Source organism: Arachis ipaensis, chromosome B8, assembly GCF_059453495.1.
Source record: "Arachis ipaensis isolate K30076 ecotype BB chromosome B8, ASM5945349v1, whole genome shotgun sequence".
NCBI classification, from domain to species: domain Eukaryota; kingdom Viridiplantae; phylum Streptophyta; class Magnoliopsida; order Fabales; family Fabaceae; genus Arachis; species Arachis ipaensis.
Window position 1 is genome coordinate 112860565 of NC_142443.1, and position 10297 is coordinate 112870861.

The 10297-nt window shown below is 39.3% G+C and overlaps 1 non-coding gene across 1 annotated transcript; it reads left to right on the forward strand.

Moving 5' to 3' along the window:
* The first annotated feature begins 9529 nt into the window (after positions 1–9529).
* On the forward strand, positions 9530–9637 carry LOC148549291 (small nucleolar RNA R71). The gene has a single exon (XR_015897910.1). It is a non-coding gene; the product is annotated as a small nucleolar RNA R71 (small nucleolar RNA).
* Positions 9638–10297: the final 660 nt, after the last annotated feature.

Consider the following 10297-nt stretch of genomic DNA (forward strand, 5'->3'; position numbering starts at 1 on the left):
GAGATATTATTGTTTCTTGACTCATTTGTATTCTATATTATTTATCTAGTTGCTTGAGGACAAGCAACAGTTTAAGTTTGGTGTTGTGATGAGCGGATATTTTATACGCTTTTTGGGGTTAATTTCATATAGTTTTTAGTATGTTTTAGTTAGTTTTTAGTTTATTTCATTAGTTTCTAGGCAAAATTCATATTTCTGGACTTTACTATGAGTTTGTGTGTTTTTCTGTAATTTCAGGTATTTTCTGGCTGAAATTGAGGGAGCTGAGCAAAAATCTGATTCAGGCTGAAAAAGGACTGCTGATGCTGTTGGATCCTGACTTCTCTGCACTCGGAATAGAATTTCTGGAGCTACAAGAGTCCAATTGACGCGCTTTCAATTGCGTTCGAAAGTAGACATCCAGGTCTTTCCAGCAATATATAATAGTTCATACTTTGCTCAAGGATAGACGACGTAAACTGGCGTTCAACACCAGTTCCATGTTGTAGTCTGGCGTCCAGCGCCAGAAACATGTTACAAGTTGGAGTTCAACGCCAGAAACAGGTTACAGCCTGGCGTTGAACGCCCAAAACAGCCCAGGCACGTGAGAAGCTTTAGTCTCAGCCCCAGCACACACCAAGTGGGCCCCAGAAGTGGATTTCTGCACTATCTATCATAGTTTACTCATTTTCTGTAAACCTAGGTTACTAGTTTAGTATTTAAACAACTTTTAGAGATTTATTTTGTATCTCATGACATTTTAGATCTGAACTTTGTACTCTTTGACGGCATGAGTCTCTAAACTCCATTGTTGGGGGTGAGGAGCTCTGCTGTGTCTCGATGAATTAATGCAAGTATTTCTGTTTTATATTCAAACATGCGTGTTCCTATCTAAGATATCCATTCGCACTTCAACATGAATGTGATGAACGTGACATTCATCATCATTCCCCCACGAACGCGTGCCTGACAACCACTTCCGTTCCATCGTAGAATGAATGAATATCTCTTGGATCTCTTAATCAGAATCTTCGTGGCATAAGCTAGATTGATGGCAGCATTCAAGAGAATCCGGAAAGTCTAAACCTTGTCTGTGGTATTCCGAGTAGGATTCAGGGATTGAATGACTGTGACGAGCTTCAAACTCGCGAGTGCTAGGCGTAGTGACAGACGCAAAAGGATAGTAAATCCTATTCCGGTACGATTGAGAACCTGCAGATGATTAGCCGTGCGGTGACAGCGCACCTGGACCCTTTTCACTGAAAGGAAGGATGGTAGCCATTGACAACGGTGATCCACCAACACAAAGCTTGCCATAGGAGGACGTGCGTACGTGAACAAGAAGACAGAGGAAAGCAGAATTTCAGAAGACAAAGCATCTCCAAAACTCCAACATATTCTCCATTACTGCATACAAGTATAATTTGTGTTCTGCCCTTTTTCTTTTTACAATTCAAACTAAAAATTATTATTGATATTATATCCTGACTAAGAGTTACGAGATAACCATAGCTTGCTTCAAGCCAACAATCTCTGTGGGATCGACCCTTACTCACATAAGGTATTACTTAGACGACCCAGTGCACTTGCTGGTTAGTTGTGCGAAGTTGTAAGAGAGTAATGTGAACATTGACATTACAATTTCGTGCACCAATGACCCGGGATTAATACTCTCGGTTAATTTTTATTGGGGTTGAACTTGTGACAACCATTTTAAACTTTGATGAGGATCCATTGTCGGTTTAGGCTATGCTCACAACAAAATTGTTTCGTTAAATTCTAGACCGACAGTAACCCTCTTTCACTCCTCATCTAGAATACATCGTCAGATGATACCATCTAAGTATCTCTTGAAAATATAGGGCTCATCCCATAAGAAACACTTGGAATCACTAAGTAGCTTCTTCACCTACTATTTAGTATACTCTTTTGGGATAAACCTCAGAGCCTTGTAATTTGCAATATCTGCAAACTATGGGGCTCTCTGTGTAGCAAAGAATTTCTCATCAGAAAAAGTCTCATTCATAAGAGTGGGTTGTTGCACGGCATCTTCAAGCTCAATCTTGGAAAGGTGGTCAGCCACTTGATTCTTTGACCCTTTTCTGTCTCTTATCTTAATATCAAACTCCTGAAAAAGAAGCACCCACCTGATCAATCTTGGTTTAGCATCCTGTTTGGTCAGAAGGTACTTAAGAGCAGCATGGTCAGTGATGCGTGGCAGAAGTTAGACAAATTAAGAGATTATAATATAATAGAATAGCGTTGCTAGTATAGCTCTTAACCAGCAAAAATTCGCCTCATCAATTTAGAAATGTTGTCACAAAAAGTTTAGAATAAAAATACTGGGAGTATGAGTCCCAGGTCGTCTCCCAACGAGTTGCTAGAAAGGTGCTAAGTTATTAATCAGGGATTTTCTGAGAGTTTTGAGAGTTGATTAACATAAAATAAATAATTGTAATTAAGTGCAATGAAAATTAAAAGGAATTTATATTATTCGAAATAAAAAGCCTTGACTGGGGGAATGATTAATTGGAAGTTCTGTCCTTGTTGGAATTTTCTCAAGTGTAGTATAAAGAGGTTGTTATTTTCACTTAGTTAACCCTTACTAAATAAAGGAAAGTCAAGTGATTGAGCTAACTCTTATTCGCAAATCCTAGTCCTCTCCCTTGGGAAGGTCTAGCGTTAGTAAATACAGAATTAGCCAACAACTTCCAATTTAACTAATTACTTGAGCATTCCAACTCAAGTGTCTCCTCTTAATCAACCCCCATGTCAAGTAGGGAATCTACTCTATTGACATGGATACCATATTCGTTATTGGGAGTTTGGAATAGAAAAGAAACATGATAATTTAAATAAAATAGAGATTCAAAATTGATTAAAAGTAAAAGTAATCCTTTGCATTAACAATCCATGAAAATAATCCAATTACCACTTTAAACAAGAATTAAGAATATGGAATAAATAAATAAAAGAGTGAGAAAACAAACTAGAATAGTATCTTTAACGGAGGTGATGACTCTTCAATATCCAAAAGCAAAAAGCAATAAAACTAATAAACTATGAATGTAAAGGAAAACTAGAGGAAGAGTAATTCTCTCTAGATTCAGATCTAAAAACCTAAAACCTATCCTAATGAGAAGATGTGAATGTGTCTATGTGTGTGTGTTGAGTCTCTGCATGTTCCCTGGCTTTATTCTGTGTTTCTGGGCCGAAAACTGGGTCAAAACGCGGCCCAAAATTGCCCCCAGCGTTTTCTGTTAATTTTGCAGATCGCGCAAGTCACGCGTACGCGTCGTCTACGCGTGCGCGTCTTTTGTGCATACTCCAATCCACACGTACGCGTCAGGCACGCGCATGTGTTGTTGTAAATTTCTCCATTTCGCGCGCTCGCGTGAGCCATGCGTGCGCGTCGGTGCTTGCTGGTCATCTCCTTAGTTTCTTGTGTTCCTCCCATTTTTGAAAGCTTCCTCTCCATTTTCTAAGCCATTCCTACCCTATGAAGCCTGAAACACTTAACACACGGATCACGGCATCAAATGGTATAAAGGAGAATTAAAATATACTAATTAAAGATCTCTAGGAAGCAAGTTTTCAATCATAAAATAATACTAGGAAGAGATTATAAAATCATGCAAATCATATGAATAAGTGGGTAAAGGCTTGATGAAACCACTCAATTAAACACAAGATAAACTATAAAATAGTGGTTTATCAACCTCCCCACACTTAAACATTAGCATGTTCTCATGCTTAGCTTAAGGAGATAAAATAAATGAGTAGGGAAAAGTAAGACTCATGCAATGCAATGCAACCTATGAATGCACTATATGCTAAAATAATTTTGCCTACTTGGTTAAAAGTAAATAAGTTCTTCAAGACAAAAAAAATAACTCAAATTCCACTAATTCAAACTATATAGTAGGAACAAGTAAACTTGTAAGAAGACAGCTCATGAAAGCAGGGAACATAGAATTAAGCATTGAACCCTTACTGATGGTGTATATGCACTCTAGTCACTCAAGTGTATAGGGTAATCACTCTACTCTTCTCTAATCATGCTTTCTAAACCTTGTTCTTCACCTAACCAATCAACAAGTATTTAATGTACCAATGTGGTATGCAAAATTGTTACTCTGAGGTTGTAAAATTTGTTGTTCGTTCTCTCCCTGGCAATGGCGCCAATAACTGGTGCACAATACCATGGTCCAAGCATAACTTCACAACTTCGCACAACTAACCAGCAAGTGCACTGGGTCGTCCAAGTAATAAAACCTTACGTGAGTAAGGATCGATCCCACGGAGATTGTTGGTATGAAGCAAGCTATGTTCACCTTGTAAATCTCAGTCAGGCGGATATCAAATAGTTATGGAGTTTTCGAAAATAAATAAATAAATAAAAAGAAAATAAAGATAGAAATACTTATGTAATTCATTCGTTAGAATTTCAGATAAGCGTATAGAGATGCGTTTGTTCCTCTGAACCTCTGCTTTCCTGCTGTCTTCATCCAATCAGTCTTACTCCTTTCCATGGCAAGCTTTCTGTAAGGGCATCACCGTTGTCAATGGCTACATCCCATCCTCTTGTGAAAAAGGTCCAAATGCTCTGTCACGGCATGGCTAATCATCTGAGGTTCTCGATCATACTGGAATAGGATTCACCCTCCTTTTGCGTCTATCACTACGCCCAGCACTCGCGAGTTTGAAGATCGTCACAGCCATCCCTTCCCAGATCCTACTCTGAATACCACAGACAAGGTTTAGACTTTCCGGATCTCAGGAATGGCCATCCATGGGTTCTAACTTATACCACGAAGATACTAAAAACTCGGACTCGGTCCTCTGTATTAGATATCTAAGAGATACTCATTCTAGCTTGTTTGCATGTAGAACGGAAGTGTTTGTCAGGCACGTGTTCATAAGTGAGAATGATGATGAGCATCACATAATCATCACATTCATCATGTTCTTGGGAACAAATGGATATCTTAGAAGCGGAATAAGTTGAATTGAATAGAAAAAAAAGTAGTGCTTTGTATTAAATCATGAGGAACAGCAGAGCTCCACACCTTAATCTATGCAGTGTAGAAACTCTACCGTTGAAAATACATAAGTGAAAGGTTCAGGCATGGCCGAATGGCCAGCCCCCAAGACGTGATCACAGGATCAAAAATACAATCCAGGATCTTCCAAAGATCAAAATACAATAGTAAAAAGTCCTATTTATACTAAACTAGCTACTAGGGTTTACAGAAGTAAGTAATTGATGCATAAATCTCTTTCCGGGGCCCACTTGGTGTGTGCTTGGCTGAGCTTGAATGTTACACGTGCATAGGCTCTTTCTGGAGTTGAACGCCAAGTTGTAACATGTTTTTGGCGTTCAACTCTGGTTCGTGACGTGTTTCTGGCGTTTAACTCCTGACTGCAGCGTAGAACTGGCGTTCAATGCCCTTTTGCTTCGTTTAAACTCGACCAAAGTATGGACTATTATATATTGCTGGAAAGCCCTGGATGTCTACTTTCCAACGTAATTGAAAGCGTGCCATTTTGAGTTCTGTAGCTCCAGAAAAGCTACTTTGAGTGCAGGGAGGTCAGAATCCAACAGCATCAGCAGTCCTTCTTCAACCTCTGAATCTGGTTTTTGCTCAAGTCCCTCAATTTCAGCCAGAAAATACCTGAAATCATAGAAAAACACACAAACTCATAGTAAAGTCCAGAAATATGAATTTAACATAAAAACTAATAAAAACATCCCTAAAAGTAACTAGATCCTACTAAAAACATACTAAAAACAATGCCAAAAAGCGTATAAATTATCCGCTCATCACAACACCAAACTTAAATTATTGCTTGTCCCCAAGCAACTAAAAATCAAATAGGATAAAAAGAAGATAATATACTATAAATTCCAAACTATCAATGAAACATAGCTCCAATCAGATGAGCGGGACTTGTAGCTTTTTGCCTCTTGAATAGTTTTGGCATCTCACTTTATCCATTGAGGCTCAGAATGATTGGCATCTATAGGAACTCAGAATTCAGATAGTGTTATTGATTCTCCTAGTTCAGTATGTTGATTCTTGAACACAGCTACTTTATGAGTCTTGGCCGTGGCCCTAAGCACTTTGTTTTCCAGTATTACCACCGGATACATAACTGCCACAGACACATAACTGGGTGAACCTTTTCAGATTGTGACTCAGCTTTGCTAAAGTCCCCAATTAGAGGTGTCCAGGGTTCTTAAGCACACTCTGTTTTTTTGCTTTGGACCTTGACTTTAACCGCTCAGTCTCAAGTTTTCACTTGACACCTTCACGCCACAAGCACATGGTTAGGGACAGCTTGGTTTAGCCGCTTAGGCCAGGATTTTATTCCTTTAGGCCCTCCTATCCACTGATGCTCAAAGCCTTGTGATCCTTTTTATTTACCCTTGCCTTTTGGTTTTAAGGGTTACTGGCTTTTTGCTCTTGCCTCTTGGTTTTAAGAGCTTTTGGCTTTTTCTGCTTGCTTTTTCTTTTTCTTTCTATTTTTTTTTCGCCATTTTTTTCTGCAAGCTTTGTATTCACTGCTTTTTCTTGCTTCAAGAATCATTTTTATGATTTTTTAGATTATCAAATAACATGTCTCCTTGTCATCATTCTTTCAAGAGCCAACATATTTAACATTCATAAACAACAACTTCAAAAGACATATGCACTGTTCAAGCATTCATTCAGAAAACAAGAAGCATTGTCACCACATCAATATAATTAAACTAAGTTCAAGGATAAATTCGAAACTCATGTACTTCTTGTTCTTTTGAATTAAAAATATTTTTCATTTAAGAGAGGTGATGGACTCATATTCATTACTTTAAGGCATAGACACTTAGACACTAATGATCATGTAATAAAGACACAAATATAGATAAACATTTAACATAAAGAAAACGAAAAACAGAGAATGTAAGAACAAGGAATGAGTCCACCTTAGTGATGGTGGCGTTTTCTCCTTGAGGAACCAATGATGTCCTTGAGCTCTTCTATGTCTCTTCCTTGTCTTTGTTGCTCCTCCTTTGTTGCTCCCAATAATTGTGTGGGGGAAAATGTATCCCCTGAGGTATCTCAGGGATCTCTTGATTTGCAGTCAAATGTTCTACCACTGAGCTATAGATCCTTTACATGAATCTCTCCATCTCCCATGACTTGGAGGTGGAAGCTTTTGTCTTCCCTTTTCTCTTCTCTCTCTTTTTTTTTTTGAGGTTTCTCTGGCCTTGGATGCCATCAATGGTTATGGAAAAGCAAAATAAGTAATGCTTTTACCACACCAAACTTAGAATGTTGCTTGCCTTCGAGCAGGAGAAGAAAGAATAGATGAAGAAGAAGATGTGGAAGAAACTAGGATTATGAGGAGGGAAAGTGTGGATCCTGTGGGATCCACAGATCCTGAGATGATCCTGTGAGGTTCACAGATCTTGAAGTGTCAAGGATTTACATCCCTGCACCAATTAGGCATGTAAAATGCCTTTGCATGCAATTCTAGCGTTTAAACACCAAACTGATGCTTGTTCTGGGCGTTCAACGCCCAGATGCAACATATTTCTGGCGTTGAACGCCAGCTTCATGCTTGTTTCTGGCGTTCAGCGCCAGCTCCATGCTCTGTTCTGGCGTTGAACGCCAGATAGATGCTCCTTACTGGCGTTTGAACGCCAGTGAACTCCTCCTCTAGGGTGTGCTATTTTTAATGCTATTTTTTATTTTTCTTCAATTTTTCAGTTGTTTTTGTGACTCCACATGATCATGAACCTATGAAGACATATAACTAACAAAAATATAATTAAATAAAAATTGGGTTGCCTCCCAACAAGCACTTCTTTAATGTCAATAGCTTGACAGTGGGCTCTCATGGAGCCTCATAGATGTTCAGAGCATTGTTGAGACTTCCCAACACCAAACTTAGAGTTTGGTTGTGGCCTCCCAACACCAAACTTAGAGTTTGACTGTGGGGGCTCTGGTTGACTCTATTTTGAGAGAAGCTTACTGTGCCTCTTTTCCATATTTACAGAAGGATGTCCTTGAGTTTTAAACTCAAAGGAGTCCTCATTCAATTGAAGGACTAGTTCACCTCTGTTAACATCAATCACAGCTCTTGCTGTGGCTAGAAAGGGTCTTCCAAGGATGATGGATTCATCCTCATCCTTCCCAGTATCTAGGATTATGAAATCAGCAGGGATGTAAAGGCCTTCAACCTTTACTAGTACGTCCTCTACTTGTCCATAAGCCTATTTTCTTGAATTGTCTACCATCTCTAATGAGATTCTGGCAGCTTGCACCTCAAAGATTCCCAGTTTCTCCATTATAGAGAGTGGCATGAGGTTTATTCCTGACCCAAGGTCACATAGAGCCTTCTCAAAGGTCATGGTGCCTATGGTATAAGGTATTAGGAACTTTCTAGGATCCTGTTTCTTCTGAGACAATCTCAGTTGATCCAATACATTTAGTTCATTGGTGAACAGGGGAGGTTCATCTCCCCAAGTCTCATTACCAAATAAATTGGCATTCAGCTTCATGATTGCACCAAGGAACTTGGCAACTTGCTCTTCAGTAACATCTTCATTCTCTTCAGAAGAAGAGTACTCTTCAAAGCTCATGAATGGCATAAGGAGGTTCAATGGAATCTCTATGGTCTCTAGATGAGCCTCAGATTCCTTTGGTTCCTCAGAGGGAAACTCCTTATTGATCACTGGATGTCCCTGGAGGTCTTCCTTCTTGGGATTCACGTCCTCTCCTTCCTCCTTGGATTCGGCCATGATCGTCATTTCAATGGCCTTGCACTCTCCTTTTGGATTTTTTTCTATATTGCTTGGGAGAGTAGTAGGAGGGATTTCAGTGATCCTTTTACTCAACTGGCCCACTTGTGCCTCCAAATTTCTGATTGAGGACCTTGTTTCATTCATGAAACTTACAGTGGCCTTGGACAGATCAGAGACTAAGTTTGCTAAGATAGATGGATTCTGCTCAGAATTCTCTGTCTGTTGCTGAGTGGATGATGGGAAAGGTTTACTATTGTTAAACCTGTTTCTTCCACCATTATTAAAGCCTTGTTGAGGCTTTTGTTGATCCTTCCATGAGAAATTTGGGTGATTTCTCCATGAGGGGTTATAGGTGTTTCCATAGGGTTCACCCATGTAATTTACCTCTGCTATTGCAGGGTTCTCAGGATCATAAGCTTCTTCTTCAGAAGATGCCTCTTGAGTACTGTTGGATGCAGCTTGCATTCCATTCAGACTCTGAGAAATCATATTGACTTGCTGAGTCAATATTTTATTCTGAGCCAATATGGCATTCAGAGCATCAATTTCAAGAACTCCCTTCTTCTGAGGCGTCCCATTACTCACAGGATTCCTCTCAGAAGTGTACATAAACTGGTTGTTAGCAACCATGTCAATAAGTTCTTGAGCTTCTGCAGGCATTTTCTTTAGGTGAATGGATCCACCTGTAGAAGTATCCAATGACATCTTAGCTAATTCAGACAGACCATCATAGAATATATCCAGGATGGTCCATTCTGAAAGCATGTCAGAAGGACACTTTTTGGTCAGTTGTTTGTATCTCTCCCAAGCTTCATAGAGGGATTCACCTTCTTTCTGTCTGAAGGTTTGAACATCCACTCTAAGCTTGCTCAGCTTTTGAGGAGGAAAGAACTTGGCTAAGAAAGCCGTGACCAGCTTATCCCAAGAGTTCAGGCTATCTTTGGGTTGAGAGTCCAACCACACTCTAGCTCTGTCTCTTACAGCAAAAGGGAAAAGCATGAGCCTGTAGACTTCAGGATCTACTCCATTAGTCTTAACAATATCACAGATCTGCAAGAATTCAGTTAAGAACTGAAAAGGATCTTCAGATGGAAGTCCATGAAACTTGCAATTTTGTTGCATTAGAAAAACTAATTGAGGTTTAAGCTCAAAATTGTTTGCTCCAATGGTAGGGATGGAGATGCTTCTTCCATGTAAATTAGAATTAGGTGCAGTAAAGTCACCAAGCATCCTCCTTGCATTATTATTATTTTCGGCTACTATATCCTCTTCCTGTTCGAAAATTTCTGTAAGGTTATCTCTGGATTGTTGTATTTTAGCTTCTCTTAGTTTCCTCTTCAGAGTCCTTTTAGGTTCAGGGTCTGCTTCAACAAGAATGTTCTTGTCCTTACTCCTGCTCATATGAAAAAGAGGGAACAGAAAAATAATAATAATATGGATCCTTTTTACCCAGGTATAGAGGTTCCCCTGTGTGAGTAGAAGAAGAAAAGAATAAGAATATAGAAGAGAAGAATTCGAACTCAGAGG